At 36.6% G+C, this 16139-nt stretch overlaps 1 protein-coding gene across 7 annotated transcripts in view; it reads right to left on the reverse strand.

The window, feature by feature from the left end:
* The window catches only part of Slc25a21 (solute carrier family 25 member 21), a 538394-nt gene that overhangs the window by 326514 nt on the left and 195741 nt on the right, over positions 1-16139 (reverse strand). The window lies entirely within an intron of this gene.

Below are 16139 nucleotides of genomic sequence, written 5' to 3' on the forward strand. Positions count from 1 at the left end.
AACAACATGTCCATAAGTTTGGCCTGAAAAAAACTCAGATTCTACCAGTTTTTGAGGCATTCCATATTTAATTAGTGTAGGCACTGCAGGTACTTTCAATTGTTTTCTGAAATCATCATTTGGATCTCTCCAGTAAGATTTTTCTTTTGGCAGTGGGTGAAAATACATCCTTCATTAATATGCTTCAGCCCCTCTTGAACAACTGGTTCAGCCTGCACACAGTAGGGATACTAGCTTTTCCCTTCAGGGTCCTTAGTACTGGTAAAGTAGGAGAAAATGGTCTTGTCTGTTGTGCTGCTTCACAGCCTGACTGAATTCCTCAAAACGCAACATGCTCACTTCCTTGTAGGTAGACATGAGTACTGTGCTTTGCATGGTGCTGGAAGAGCCTTCTCTCAAAGCATAATTTTAAAATACTTTGATATTCAGTCCAGTTACTCAGGAGGCTGAGGCAGAAAGTTCACAAGTTTGAGGTCAGCCTGGGCAGTTTAGCAAGACTTGGTCCCACTTCAGAGACACAAATTCATTCCTTCCGCAAACGCTGCTCCGCAATTCAGGGAAGGAGGGAGGAGGGTCAGCATATGGGTGGGAGAAGCTTCCAAGTTATTCCTGGCTCCTTCTCGGGCAGAACCTGGCCATGGATGTGAGCTTCTGCAGAAAGTTCTGGGAGTGGCTGCCTCAGGGTTCATCTGGAGCCCTGTGAACTGGGAAGGTTGTTGGGAATTGCTAACCCAATTCATTTCAGGTGGGAAATTCTCGGCTATACATGTGACCCAGGCGGCCATTTTCTCACACCCTGCCGGTCGCCATCTTCCAGGCAGACAAAGACAACCCCCTTCCCTGCCTACATCCGAGGCAGGCTGAGTTATTTCCTGACCACTAAGATTTGGGAACATGCTGATTTAATCCTAGAGAGAGTCCGGTATACAAGATTCTGTCTTACAAGTAGGTTACATGACCTTAGGAGGAAATCCGATGATTCCCTTCACCATTTCCCCGCCTCCCTCCCCACCCCCGCTATTTCTTCCTGTCTGATGACTTTTAAAATGTCTTATTTTGAAATAAATTTAAACTTAGAGAAGAATTATAAAGATTTCCCTTATGCCCTTGGCCCAGTTACCCCAATTGTCCTAGTTATATACTTTATAGCAAAGAATCCAATCTAAGACTACACAATTCACTTAGTTTTATGTCTGTTCAGTTTCCTTTAAATCTCCAACAGTTCTTCAGATTTTCCTTGATATTATCATTTTTAAGATTATAAGCCTGTGGTTTTGCAGAATGTTTTTCTTTGAGTTTATATATTTCTTCATTATTAGATTAAAATTCTAAAACTATTATATTGTAACCTCAGGAACATATTAAGCACAAAATATCAGATTTTAGCCCACATTGATGCTTCTTGATTTAATTATTACCATAATGGTTGCTGTAATTTTAAATTCTATCATTCCTTCTACATATTAGTATTCAACTACAAGAAAGAATCTTCTGTATTTTTATATTAGTGAGAACTAATGGATTCCTGTTTTATTGAAACTGATATAATCCATTAACATATGATGTATTTTAATCCTCAAATCGATCCATATTTGGCCAGTGAGGGCCCTTAAAACTGTTTTATAACCTTTTAACATGTCCCCATCATTCTCCGAGTATTGTCTAGTACATGATACAAGATATTCCAAGGGTTTTTTTGTTTTTGGTTTTTGATGTTGTTGTTGTTTTGTTATCAAGAATTGAAACCAGGGGGGCTTAACCACTGAGTAAAATCTCTATTCCTTTTTATGTTTTATTTAGAGACACAGTTTGACTGAGTTGCTTAGGGCCTCGCTAAGTTGCTGATGCTGACCTGAAACTCATGATCCTCTTGCCTCAGCCTCCTGAGCTGCAGGGATAATAGATGTGCATGTTGCAAGACATCCCAAGTTTATACTGTCCCTGTCCCAACTCTGAAATGAATCCCTTCTCCATGGAGTCCTCCATTTTTCTAGAAAATGGAACTGAGAAAGCAAGATCTAAACCTGTAGAGTGTTTTTTACTACTAAAATCTCTCAGGTTCTCTCAAAGACAGAGCAGCAAAATACATGCATTATATACCTAAATATACATATTTTTACATTTATATCTTTATCTAACCAGAAGTTCACACCCAAACTAGCAATTCTAACCCAACACCACATATACATTTGGACTTCTTCCTTTTCATATTACTAACTCTCATCTCTAAAAGTGAGAAAATTAATTCCCATTATCCTAAATCCATTTATTTATGTACTCAATTATCCTTTATGTAACCAATGTCCTGACCCTGTTGGACCTTTATACAGTTTAGCTGCTTAACTGATCTTTACAAACTCATATTTAATTAGACTTAATCTGTGAGAGTCCTGAAGGCCTACTGAGAGTTTTCTTTCCCATAAAGAGGATTTGTATTTCCTCCCAAGAGTCTAGGGAACCACCAGTATGAGACCATGTTAGTTTTCCTACAGAGGATCCTAGTTAATCCTGGATTCTTAGGTTAGGAATCTTGTGTTTAAGCAAGCCACAATCTAGATCTCCTGAGCTCATTATTTACTGCTGACCTTTACAATCAGTACTCTGGGGGTAGGGGAAGATTTTTTTAAGGATGGGTGTTATTTGTTTTTTATTCGTTCACTTTTGTGTGTTATGGTGTTGTTTCGTTATTTCTTTGTTTTTGCCCTTAACAACTTCCGTTGACTTCCTGCAGTCCCAGGAATGCTTTGAAAGCTATTCTTATCATTCAGCAAGATTTAGTTTGTATTTTAATGTGCCTATTTTATCTTTCCCTGTGTTGCCAAACTATTAATGCCCTTGAAACATTACAAGAATCTCTGCTGTAAGTTGGTTACTGTTTCAAGGCAGGAAAATAAAGTGACACTATTGAAAGTATTGGTAACAAATCTAATTTTGTTCTTATGAGGAAGTAGGGGTTATTTAAAGCAGAGTTGGGGTAAGAATAAATCTTTTGTTAGTCTCAAAAATGAAGGAGAATATTAACATTCCTTTGAAACAGTCCCATAATTTGATATATTGGGGGGGGACCCAAACAGCCAAGAAGTATCTCTACCAAAGTAAATGGCATCTTGGTGGGCTTACTTACATTTATTTAGAATTGAGGTCTCTATCCCTAATTTATTTCTGTTCAGTATTCTTTACCTAATCAAAATCAGTGATTTGTTTTCCATAAGAATACTTTAATGTGATTTTCACTTATTAAAATAACACATGATCATTTTTGAAAAAAAATTAATGTACAAAAATTATTTAAAATAAACATTATTTATACTTCTACTACCTAGAAATAACTATGGTTAACATTTTGGTGTTTATAATGCTTACATCCTTTATTTTCATAGCTGAGATCATACCATGTAGTCTTATATCTTTTTCTTTTCACATAATATATCATTAATATTTCTTCACATCATTAAAAGCTCTTCATAAGCATTATTTTGGATGGTACATAATATTTAATCATATGGATTTACTTAAATACAGTGAACTATTCACCTTCTTTAAATGGATTGTGACTTTTTCCCTATTACATGTAATGTTCCAAAGAATATTTTTGTTTATCAATGTTATCCCAGAGTGATGATTATTTCCTTAGGACAGATTCCTAGAGGTAGTTTTGCTAGTCAAAGGATGTGAACATGATTACAATTCCTGATACATATTGCCAAACTGCTTCCCAGACAAATAGTATCAATTTATGCTACCTCCAGTTGGGTTTAAGTGAGTTGATCTATTCACATCTTTACCATGGTTCTTTCACATGGTTTAATCATTCTTATGGTTTAACCATGCACCTCATAAAAATGTTCTGATCAATGACAGACCACATATCTGACGATGGTCCCATAAAATTGTATTTATTAGTGACCACCATCTTTCTTTGTATAATTACACTCTGTGATGTTCACAAAACAATAAAATAGACAGGCACATTTTGCAGAAGATATCCTCATGATTAAGCAGTGTGTGACTGAATTCCTCTTCATTATTTTTCTAAAGTTGCAAGTTAGTGGGCTGTTGAAATATGGCATCAGGGCAAGGGGCATTCTGAGTAGTCTCCAAGTAAATGGGCCTGTAGAAGGAAGACCATAGAAGCACCAGAAAAACTCTGCCTATGCAGAATTGTCCTTCTTCCTTTCCCTGTGGCAACATAGCCTGCAGAATAGCTCAGTTTATGTAGTTACACTTACCTGTCTCATTCCCACCACCTATTACTTTGTAATCCTGTGTAAGAAAGGTAAGCCTTGTTGAGACTTATCTTCCTTTTCTGTAAAATGGAATATTGATTCCTAACCTTGTAGTAAAGATTAAATGTAAAAGTGCCTGATACTTCCTTATACCCTAATTAATCCTTCATATAAAGCTTGAATCTCTACCCTTAGACTACTTCAAGTAAATAGTAAAATTAAGAATCAATAAATGGGAATAGCATCATATGTAAAAACCTTCTTCGCAGCAAAGGAAACAATCAAGGGTATGAAGAGAGAGCCTGCAGCATGGGAGGAAATCTTTGCCACTTGTACCTCAGATAGGAAATTAATTTCTAGGATATATAGAGAACACAAAAAAATTTTTAAAAACCCAATCAATATGGACAAAGAAACTAAACAGACACTTCTCAAAAGGAAAAATACAGTCAAGAAATATATGAAAAAATGTTCAACATCTCTTGCAATTAGAGAAATACAAATTAAAGCTACATTGAGAATTCATCTTACTTTAGTCAGAATGGCAACAATCAAGAATACAAGTAACAATAAATGTTGGCCAGGATATGGGGAAAAGGGTACACTCATACATTGTCAATGGAGCTGAAAATTGGTGTAATCATTCTGGAAAGCAGTATGGAGATTTCTCAAAAACACTAGGAATGGAACCACCATTTGACCCAGTTATCCAACTCCTCAGCATATCCAAAGGAGTTAAAATCAGCATACTACAGTAACACAGCCACATCAATATTTATAGCAGCATACTTCCACAATAGCTAAGCTATGGAGCCAACCTAAGTGGCCTTCAACGGATGAATATATAAAGAAATTGTGGTATATATACACAGTGGAGTATTACTCAGCCATAAAGAAGAATGACTTTATGACATTTGCCTGTAAATGGATGGAACTGGAGACTATCATGCTAAGTGAAATAGTCAATCCCCAAAACCTAAAGGTTGAATGTTTTCTCTGATATGTGGAAGCTAACCCACAATAAGGGTGGAGTGTAGGGGGGCAGGGAGGAATAGAAGTTCAGTGGATAAAACAAAGGGGAATGAAGGAAAGGGAGAGGCAATAGGAAAAAAAGAAAGACAGTGGAATGAATCTGACATACCTTTCCAATGTACATATGTGAAGACATCACAGTGAATCTTACCATTGTATACATCCACAACATTGGGGTCCTAATTAGAATAAGATACATTGAATGCTTATGTAATTATATCAAAATGGACTCTTCTGTCATGTATAATTAAAATGAACAATAAAAAGTACCCCCCAAAAGAGCAAGATAAAATAGGGTAGGCTTCTTCAATAGGTCACAGCATATACATTCTCCTACCATTCACCGGATTACTGAGTTGATATTTTAGATGCTTTCATGTGTGTAATCTGGCAGCATGAAAATGCAGGGCTAATCTGGGCTAGAAGGAATAAAGGATATAGAAGCCAAAATAGGAAGGTTTCGGAAGAAACATTTCATTATAATTTGCTTGCTCACAACCCTTGTGGGTGAGGGAAAGGGTTCCAGTCAGAGGGATGGGCTGGCTGCAAATAAAAGCTATGAAAATAGTACCAATAAACATGAGAGATCAGAAATATAGTTGAAAGAGCTGGGGCAGTGACATGTTAAACTGATCAGAGGGGTACACAGTCTAACAAAGATGGAGCCTGCCCTTGCTTTAATAGATACAGATCAAAGGGGGTTGGTAGGTATAATGTTTCAGCATGGGAGAAATCCCAAGCTTGTGTCTTTAGGAAAAACAGGATATAGCTGGGAGGTAGGTAGGCTGGGAGGTAGGTAGTGGGTCACGCCCATCTCCAGTGCTGTGCTGGAGCTTGAGATGGCGCTAGGCAGGATGCCACATGAACCAGATATTCTCAAACTAGCAGGGTTGCTGCTGGGAGTTCTTGATACCAGGCTTTTCTGCCCAATGGCTTCAATATTGCTTTTAGTTCATGCACAGTTTAGGGATGGCTCCTGCACAGTTCAACTGATTAGACGAGGCCATTCTATCTAGGAACACAATGGTGCCTGTCAAGGAGTTAACTGTTCACTACAAAGGATCTCACATGTGATTGTACATTATATATATATATATATATATATATATATATAGAGAGAGAGAGAGAGAGAGAGAGAGAGAGAGAGAGAGAGAGAGAATATAAAATATATATGCTTTTTAAATATTTTTATTTTTTAGTTATAGGTGGACACTATATCTTATTTTATTTTTATGTGGTGCTGAGGATCAAACCTAGTGCCTCACGCATGCTGGGTGAGCGCTCTACCTCTTGGGCCACAACCCCAGCCCTGTACATCTAGTTTTAAAAAGTTTTTTAAACCTCCACCCAGACCTACTGAATTGGAATCTCTGTGGGATGGGGCCCAAGTACCTGGATTTTTTAAAAGCTCCCTAGCTGATTCTGATTCACTGCCAAAATGTTGAGGTTTAGTGGATAATTTGGTTCATAGATTCTGGAATGTAACAATTGGAATTGGTCATTTAAACCTTTAATTAAACAACCTTGCTTTATAGATTTGCAACTAAGGCTTCAAGAAGTTCAAAGCTAAATATCACATAGTTCAGTAATAAGAGGATGAAAACCTAGAATTGTAGCACATTGCCAGAATGTCTTCCAGAAGCTTAATGGAGAGGAGACAAATGTCTCATAGAAACAAAAAGTATTTTTTCAAAAGCAATTACTGCCATTTGGCAAAGAATCTTTACTGCTTTCTTTTGTAAATGATCAAATTTCATATTGTATGTAAATGCTGAAGAAATTAGATGGATGAAAGGCCAAAACATGCTTGCTTTACTACTTACTATTCCCCAGGAAGTAAGGGACTGCTATTTGTTCTCCTCCATTACATTAAGTCCTCTTAGCTGTTCTGTTTTTCAAAATTGCTTGAATGTGCAAGACCAAGAGGTAAATGATATTTTAAAAGTTCCACGTGGGTGGCTACCCCTAAAACTCTTTCCAATTTCTTAAGGGTAATTATTATTGCTATAAATTTTGTGAAGATTTCCCACCTTAATATCTCTCTTTTTAAATACTGGGGGTGAGGGATGGTGAATGTTGAAGATTTCTTAGGTATATAATAATGGAGGTATGATGATGTACAAGTCTTTGAATGGGAAAATGACTTAACCATTCTTTTACCATTTAATTTTTTTAATGGACAGCTTGTAAATGAACCTTTAATCATGTCATTTATGAAATCTTAAGTATGACACTGATTTAACTTTAAAAGTTTCCAGAAAAAAATACCTAACCATAGAAAAAATGCCTACCTGATTTTTATTCATTTGGAGCCACAGTGGGAATCACTTGGTACTAAAATATTGTTTAAAGGCAATGGCTTCACAGTTGAAATGTTCTGACCATTTATAGTGATTCTGACCTTGGTATCTAGCGGTTCAGTTTCTTCTCTCAGTATTTTTCTTGGATTGGATTTATGGCCAAGTGTTTGTAATTGACCCTCTATTGGGACAAGTTAGGATATGAGCATATGACTTTCTCTAAAGAGAGAGAGAGAGAGAGAGAGAGAGAGAGAGAGAGAGAGAGACACCAAGAAAAAAAAATCACCATTGATGTTTATCTTAAACCTCCTTCATTTCTAGCTTCTCTGGCAGCAAGTCAAGTTGCTGTCACAAAGTAGAGGGTTTTTAGAGAAAGGATGTTATGCTCAAAGCAGAACTTCATGAGAAAGAGTATAATACAAAAAGACAAGCATGTTTTGTCCTTTAGGGCACACACAACACCTGTCTTGTCACTAGAGTGGAATCTGCCACCTGAGACTCCCAGCTAGAAAGGGAAACTGGCCATAAACTGTCTAAGCACAAATGGGGACAGTGTATGTGAAAACATTTATCAACAATTCACACAAAAGTCAAGCTTTGTCAAGTTACACAAACCTTTCTAGCCTCCCACCTCCTGCCACAGGGCTGCTCCCAATCTCTCTCCATGGAGTTACTCTGTGGCTCTTCCAAATATTCCTTGATTAAGCTTCTTCCCTAAATAATTAATAGCTAATTAAGGTTTCACACACTGAATCAAAGTCTAAAATTCTTTAGTTTAACATACGATGGTTTGAAGAGATACAAAAATATTCTGTATGTGGAAATGAAATGCTTATAAATTACTCCCAAAAGAAACATTCACTACTATGGCTACTATACAAACTACAAATTTTTTATCTAATTTTGAGAATCTAAAATTGGGTACGCCCTGAGATCTTTAATTTTATGGTCAGTAGACTTGGAGTTCTTAGTCCCATGTGCTGGAAAACAAATCAGTACAAATTATTCTATTAAACAGTTTCCCTTCAAAAGGACTCTTGTAAAAAAGTTAAATATGTATGAAGTCTGTTTTATGCTAAAGTCCTAATAATGTAAATAGTCAAATGGAGTATTTTTAGTTATAAGCACTGGAAGAACACCACACACCTGACTACCTGGATATGAGTTGAAGAGTGCTGTTGACCATGGTGGGAGAGTGCCCATCTGTCAGATTGCTGAATAACACGCAAAGACCAGAAGGACTGTTAATGGAGACTGGCTCATTTTGTTGAGCTCCGTACTGGCTTTACCTTGAGCCAAACTGAAGCATACAAGAAGTTGCCCAGATGCACAGCATTTCAAACTATGGACTTGCTGTTGGTTGAAAAGGGCATTTGGACCTAGACTTAATTGACATATATAGAATATACCACCCAACATCAAGCAGTTACACTTTTTTCTCAGCAGCACATGGATCCTTCTCAAAAATAGATCATATATTATGTCACAGGGAAACTCTTAGACAATACAAAGGAGTAGAGATAATACCATGCATCCTATCTGATCATAATGGAATGGAACTGAAAATCAACGATAAAAGAAGGAAGGAAAAAGAATATATCACTTGGAGAATGAACAATAGGTTACTGAATGATCAATGGGTTATAGAAGACATCAAGGAGGAAATTAAAAAATTCTTAGAGATTAATGAAAACACAGACACAACATATCGGAATCTATGGGACACATTGAAAGCAGTTCTAAGAGGAAAATTCATTGCTTGGAGTTCATTCCTTAAAAAAAGAAAAAACCAACAAATAAATGATCTCATACTTCATCTCAAAATCCTAGAAAAAGAAGAGCAAAACAACAGCAAAAGAAGTAGAAGGCAAGAAATAATTAAAATCAGAGCTGAAATCAATGAAATCGAAACAAAAGAAACAATTGAAAAAATTGACAAAACTAAAAGTTGGTTCTTTGAAAAAATAAACAAAATCGACAGACCCTTAGCCATGCTAGCGAAGAGAAGAAGAGAGAGAACTCAAATCACTAACATACGGGATGAAAGAGGCAATATCACAACAGACACTTCAGAAATACAGAAGATAATCAAAAATTATTTTGAATCCTTATACTCCAATAAATTAGAAGATAGTGAAGGCATAGATAAATTTCTTAAGTCATATGATCTGCCCAGATTGAGTCAGGAGGATATAGACAACCTAAACAGACCAATATCAATTGAGGAAATAGAAGAAACCATCAAAAGACTACCAACTAAGAAAAGCCCAGGACCGGATGGGTATACAGCAGAGTTTTACAAAACCTTTAAAGAGGAACTAATACCAATACTTTTCAAGCTACTTCGGGAAATAGAAAAAGAGGGAGAACTTCCAAATTCATTCTACGAGGCCAACATCACCCTGATACCTAAACCAGACAAAGACACTTCAAAGAAAGAAAACTACAGACCAATATCTCTAATGAACCTAGATGCAAAAATCCTCAATAAAATTCTGGCCACTCGGATACAAAAACATATCAAAAAAATTGTGCACCATGATCAAGTAGGATTCATCCCTGGGATGCAAGGCTGGTTCAATATAAGGAAATCAATAAATGTTATTCACCACATCAATAGACTTAAAAATAAGAACCATATGATCATCTCGATAGATGCGGAAAAAGCATTCGACAAAGTACAGCATCCCTTTATGTTCAAAACTCTAGAAAAACTAGGGATAACAGGAACATACCTCAATAATGTAAAAGCAATCTATGCTAAGCCTCAGGCTAGCATCATTCTGAATGGAGAAAAATTGAAGGCATTCCCTCTAAAATCTGGAACAAGACAGGGATGCCCTCTCTCACCACTTCTGTTCAACATAGTTCTCGAAACACTGGCCAGAGCAATTAGACAGACGAAAGAAATTAAAGGCATCAAAATAGGAAAAGAAGAACTTAAATTATCACTATTTGCAGATGACATGATTCTATACCTAGCAGACCCAAAAGGGTCTACAAAGAAACTATTAGAGCTAATAAATGAATTCAGCAAAGTGGCAGGATATAAAATCAACACGCATAAATCAAAGGCATTCCTGTATATCAGCGACAAATCCTCTGAAATGGAAATGAGGACAACCACTCCATTCACAATATCTTCAAAAAAAATAAAATACTTGGGAATCAACCTAACAAAAGAGGTGAAAGACTTATACAATGAAAACTACAGAACCCTAAAGAGAGAAATAGAAGAAGATCTTAGAAGATGGAAAAATATACCCTGTTCATGGATAGGCAGAACTAACATCATCAAAATGGCGATATTACCAAAAGTTCTCTATAGGTTTAATGCAATGCCAATCAAAATCCCAACGGCATTTCTTGTAGAAATAGAGAAAGCAATCATGAAATTCATATGGAAAAATAAAAGACCCAGAATAGCAAAAACAATGCTAAGCAGGAAGTGTGAATCAGGCGGTATAGCGATACCAGACTTCAAACTATATTACACAGCAATAGTAACAAAAACAGCATGGTACTGGTACCAAAACAGGCGGGTGGACCAATGGTACAGAATAGAGGACACAGAAACCAATCCACAAAACTACAACTATCTTATATTTGATAAAGGGTCTAAAAGCATGCAATGGAGGAAGGATAGCATCTTCAACAAATGGTGCTGGGAAAACTGGAAATCCATATGCAACAAAATGAAACTGAATCCCTTTCTCTCGCCATGCACAAAAGTGAATTCAAAATGGATCAAGGAGCTTGATATCAAATCAGAGACGCGCCGTCTGATAGAAGAAAAAGTTGGCTACGATCTACAGTCGGTGGGGTCGGGCTCCAAATTCCTCAATAGGACACCCATAGCACAAAAGTTAATAACTAGAATCAACAAATGGGACTTACTCAAACTAAAAAGTTTTTTCTCAGCAAAAGATACAATAAGAGAGGTAAATAGAGAGCCTACATCCTGGGAACAAATCTTTACTCCTCACACTTCAGATAGAGCCCTAATATCCAGAGTATACAAAGAGCTCAAAAAATTAGACAATAAGAGAACAAACAACCCAATCAACAAATGGGCCAAGGACCTGAACAGACACTTCTCAGAGGAGGACATACAGTCAATCAACAAGTACATGAAAAAATGCTCACCATCTCTAGCAGTCAGAGAAATGCAAATCAAAACCACCCTAAGATACCATCTCACTCCAGTTAGATTGGCAGCCATTATGAAGTCAAACAACAACAAGTGCTGGCGAGGATGTGGGGAAAAGGGTACACTTGTACATTGCTGGTGGGACTGCAAATTGGTGCAGCCAATTTGGAAAGCAGTATGGAGATTTCTTGGAAAGCTGGGAATGGAGCCACCATTTGACCCAGCTATTCCCCTTCTCGGTCTATTCCCTAAAGACCTAAAAAGAGCATGCTACAGGGACACTGCTACATCGATGTTCATAGCAGCACAATTCACAATAGCAAGACTGTGGAACCAACCTAGATGCCCTTCAATGGATGAATGGATAAAAAAAATGTGGCATTTATACACAATGGAGTATTACTCTGCATTAAAAAATGACAAAATCATAGAATTTACAGGGAAATGGATGGCATTAGAGCAGATTATGCTAAGTGAAGCTAGCCAATCCCTAAAAAACAAATGTCAAATGTCTTCTTTGATATAAGGAGAGTAACTAAGAACAGAGTAGGGTCGAAGAGCATGAGAAGAAGATTAACATTAAACAGGGATGAGAGGTGGGAGGGAAAGGGAGAGAGAAGGGAAAATGCATGGAAATGGAAGGAGACCCTCAGAGTTATACAAAAGTACATACAAGAGGAAGTGAGGGGAAGGGGAAAAATAATACAAGGGGGACAAACGAATGTCAGTAGAGGGGGCAGAGAGAGAAGAGGGGAGGGGAGGGGAGGGGAGGGGGGATAGTAGAGGATAGGAAAGACAGCAGAATACAACAGACACTAGTATGGCAATATGTAAATCAATGGATGTGTAACTGATGTGATTCTGCAATCTGTATATGGGGTAAAAATGGGAGCTCATAACCCACTTGAATCAAATTGTGAAATATGATATATCAAGAACTATGTAATGTTTTGAACAGCCAACAATAAAAAATTAAAAAAAAAAAAAAAGAAAAGGGCATTTGGATACATATCTTTGGTAATACTGACTTCAAAAAGCATTTCTTAAGCCCTACACTATTTTGAGAATGATATTTTATAGTGATAACAGGAAGGAAGAATTTTTGAATGTGTAATTGTATTAAGGCCTTGCAAGTATTACTTTATAAATTCCTCACCACAATCTGGCAAGGGAGGTAATATTATTATTCCCATTTTATAGACAAAGAAACTACCTTATTCCAAAGTTCATGCTCTTAACCACTATACAACACAGGGAGTTAGCAGACTCTTCAACACTGCTAACTCCTGAACAGGGCTGTTCACACTGCTTTCCCTGCAAGGTTGATGTAATGAGGCAGAAGGATATCCACCCAGAATAGGCAGAAAGAATTAACTGCTTCTTGGACCTTTTCAATAACATCAGTACCTGTATCTTAAATTGGACCTACATTTATCGTCACAAGTTCCTTCTGAGACTGGGTGACATCAAATATTTAAAGAGGTGGCATAGTAGTTTGGTGTTCTAACAGTGTCTTCTCCATTTCTCATTTAGCAAGCAATATCAAAACAGCATTAGTGAGATTTATTGTCTATATATGTAAGGCCTTGAGGTAGGCACTTTGCAACCTGCTGGGAGCCATGAAATTACATCAGTAATTAGATTATCCCCATGAATTTAACCTGTGGGTGGAGATATATACCCTCCATATGGATAACACCCCTAATGCTGACACATCAGAGGGGTCACACTACAACCTTAACCCCGAGGTGTTAAGAATAGCACTGTTCCTTGGACACTTATTCTAAGAAAGGAGGCTTTTTACCTCTGGCTCAAGTCCTGAGTCAACAACTGGATACATATACTGTAGGTATGCTAAGGCGAAACTATTAACCATGTAAACTATCCCCAAATGACATTTCTGATTTTTTGTTAGTGTGCAGGTGGCTTGGAAAAGAGGAGTGCAATTCTAGAATGTTAGTTTTTTTAGTATGAGAAAAATCATAACTTTTTTTTCTCAGGAACTTGCATTGCCATAGATTTAAGGCAGTAATTTGTTACAGGCAAGACATTTATAGGGGCTGCGTTATCAATGCTAGAATCATCAAGAAATTCTATCAGAAGACACAATGTTTAAGTATAGGTCTAATTACTGCAATCATTTCTTTTTTGTTTCCTTTGCACAGATCCACTTAATCCCATCTCTTAGTGTGGGCACAAGCTGACAGTTGCATGACAAGGAATGTTTCCCTTTGTAAAAAGCCCACTTCCTTTCTGTGTAGTTTTAGCCTAATTGAAATGTTTCCTATTAAGCTCAATCAAGGCAGCAATTATCTAATTACTCACTTATGCTTTTCCAGCCAAAAATTTGCCTAAGCTGGTATACTGGAATGAGAGAACATATTATTGCTTTTACATTTTCCTGTTTGGCTTTGGACAATAATCATAAACATTTATTTCCAGCTCACCAAAATATATCTAATTAATACTGTTATTTTCTATAAAATTATATTACTGCAAGCTATAGCCCAGTGCCAAATGTGGCCCTGTCTATGAAATGTGCTTTAAGATTTGTGGTTATGCTACATGAATGGTGTCATTGGAGAAGGGCAATAAGGAAAAAGACTAGTGAAAACAAATCACAAACATATATTCAATCATTTCAAAGCCACAAGTTTTATGGCTTTAAAAATAAAAAGTGAATCACTTAGATTTAATTGAGAAAATAATTTTTATAGCATAACTTTAAAGAAACATGTATCCTGCATGTCTGGGTTTTCTCTTAATATAAATCCCTTAGGTCTCAAGATGATCACAACCAGTCAACAACACAGGTGGTCCACACTTTTTTGGTATAAATTAGAGACATATATCATTAAAACCAGAATTAATTTTAGAGTTAGTGACCCTATGAGGTCACTCCTGATTAACTTCATTTTAACTGAGGTTGTACCAAAGCACAACAGACAAATTGGATATGAGGGATTGATATTTTCATTTCCAGACAATACATTTCATCCTTGTTTGCATCACAAATGTTAACTAACATGGGACTAATTCAGCCCTCTGCATGGAAAATTATCCCCAGAAATCTTGTATAATTCAGGGTAAATTTATATGGAGGGAAAGAAACACTTCATCAATCCCCAAAATGTGGCCAGTTGACAACCCTTCACCTAAATTTACCATAACACAGAAAATGACTATACTCAGTGAGAATTGTAACAACAACAACAAGTCTACAAGGAGAACACTACTGAAAGGAGATGAGAGTTTTTGCATTTTGTTGGTAAATGAACCACTTGCAATATTAGCAACCCCAGGGATAATGAGTTCTCTACAAAGACATTTTCAAACAACTGATGTGTCTCAGTGATGACTGATTAATAAATTAATAATTAGTTAATAAACTAATGCTTTTAAGTGACCGGCCATAGTAAGTAGGGAATATGTCTTTCCCAAAACTATGTGTCATGTTATCTGCTTTAGTTTGGAAAGAAGTCTAGAAAAAAAATGCATTATGTCTTGAAGGGGGTCCCAAAGATTCAGTATTTGGTTCTGTTTATTTCCTTCAGGAGAGGAGGGCAATTGCAAAGAGGAGAGAACAGGAGGGGAATCAATATCCTTGTGAGAATGGAGAGAATAAAGTAATCAGGCATTTTTATTTCACTGATCTTACTTAGGAATTTGGAAGTTTGTGAAGTATTTTCAATAAAATGGCCAGAAAAATTGATTTTGTTTTTGAACTGAGTTATTAGGTAAATACCACCCACTGAGAGTAAGCACAAAGACCACAGATATTGTCCATCTGTCTAGATCTGCCCTTTCCTGACCCTGAGCAGCCAGAGAATCTAGTGAAAGTCAGGTCCATTAAACCCAATACCATTTCAGGTACATAGGCCCATGAATCTCCTACCCAGTGCCCAGCAATACACAAAAGGAAACAAGTCATTAAGCCAACATGGTCCTTGTTTTCAACATTATTTAGCTCTTGAAATTTTCAAGTTGACTTACCACCGCCTTTATTTTCCCCTCTTATTTTTCACTAGTTCTCGTATTTCTATCCTTCCTCTACTGCAATAATTTAATAGAACTAATTATGTCTTTAAAAATAGTTAAATAAGCAAATAACTGAAGTTCTCTTTCCATTTTCCCTGATGCTGGGTCAAATGGTTCCCAAGTTTGTCTGAAATGATACCCTTTCAGATCTGGCTTGAGTCTTCTTTTGGGATTATTTTTATGATGTCCCATTATACTTAGCAAAGTGTGGTGAAGTGGTACTGTCTTATTCAATTTAAAGTAATAACTAGCAAATCTTAGAATCATAGAAATTCAACACTAGAGAAAGCATTCCATAATTGCTCAATTACAACTGTGGATTCTGTATAGATTTATCCTAAGTTTTCCATTTTAAAATATTTTTCTACTTTGTACAATTTCAATATCTGCTTT

This window comes from Marmota flaviventris, chromosome 2 (genome assembly GCF_047511675.1).
Source record: "Marmota flaviventris isolate mMarFla1 chromosome 2, mMarFla1.hap1, whole genome shotgun sequence".
NCBI lineage: Eukaryota > Metazoa > Chordata > Mammalia > Rodentia > Sciuridae > Marmota > Marmota flaviventris.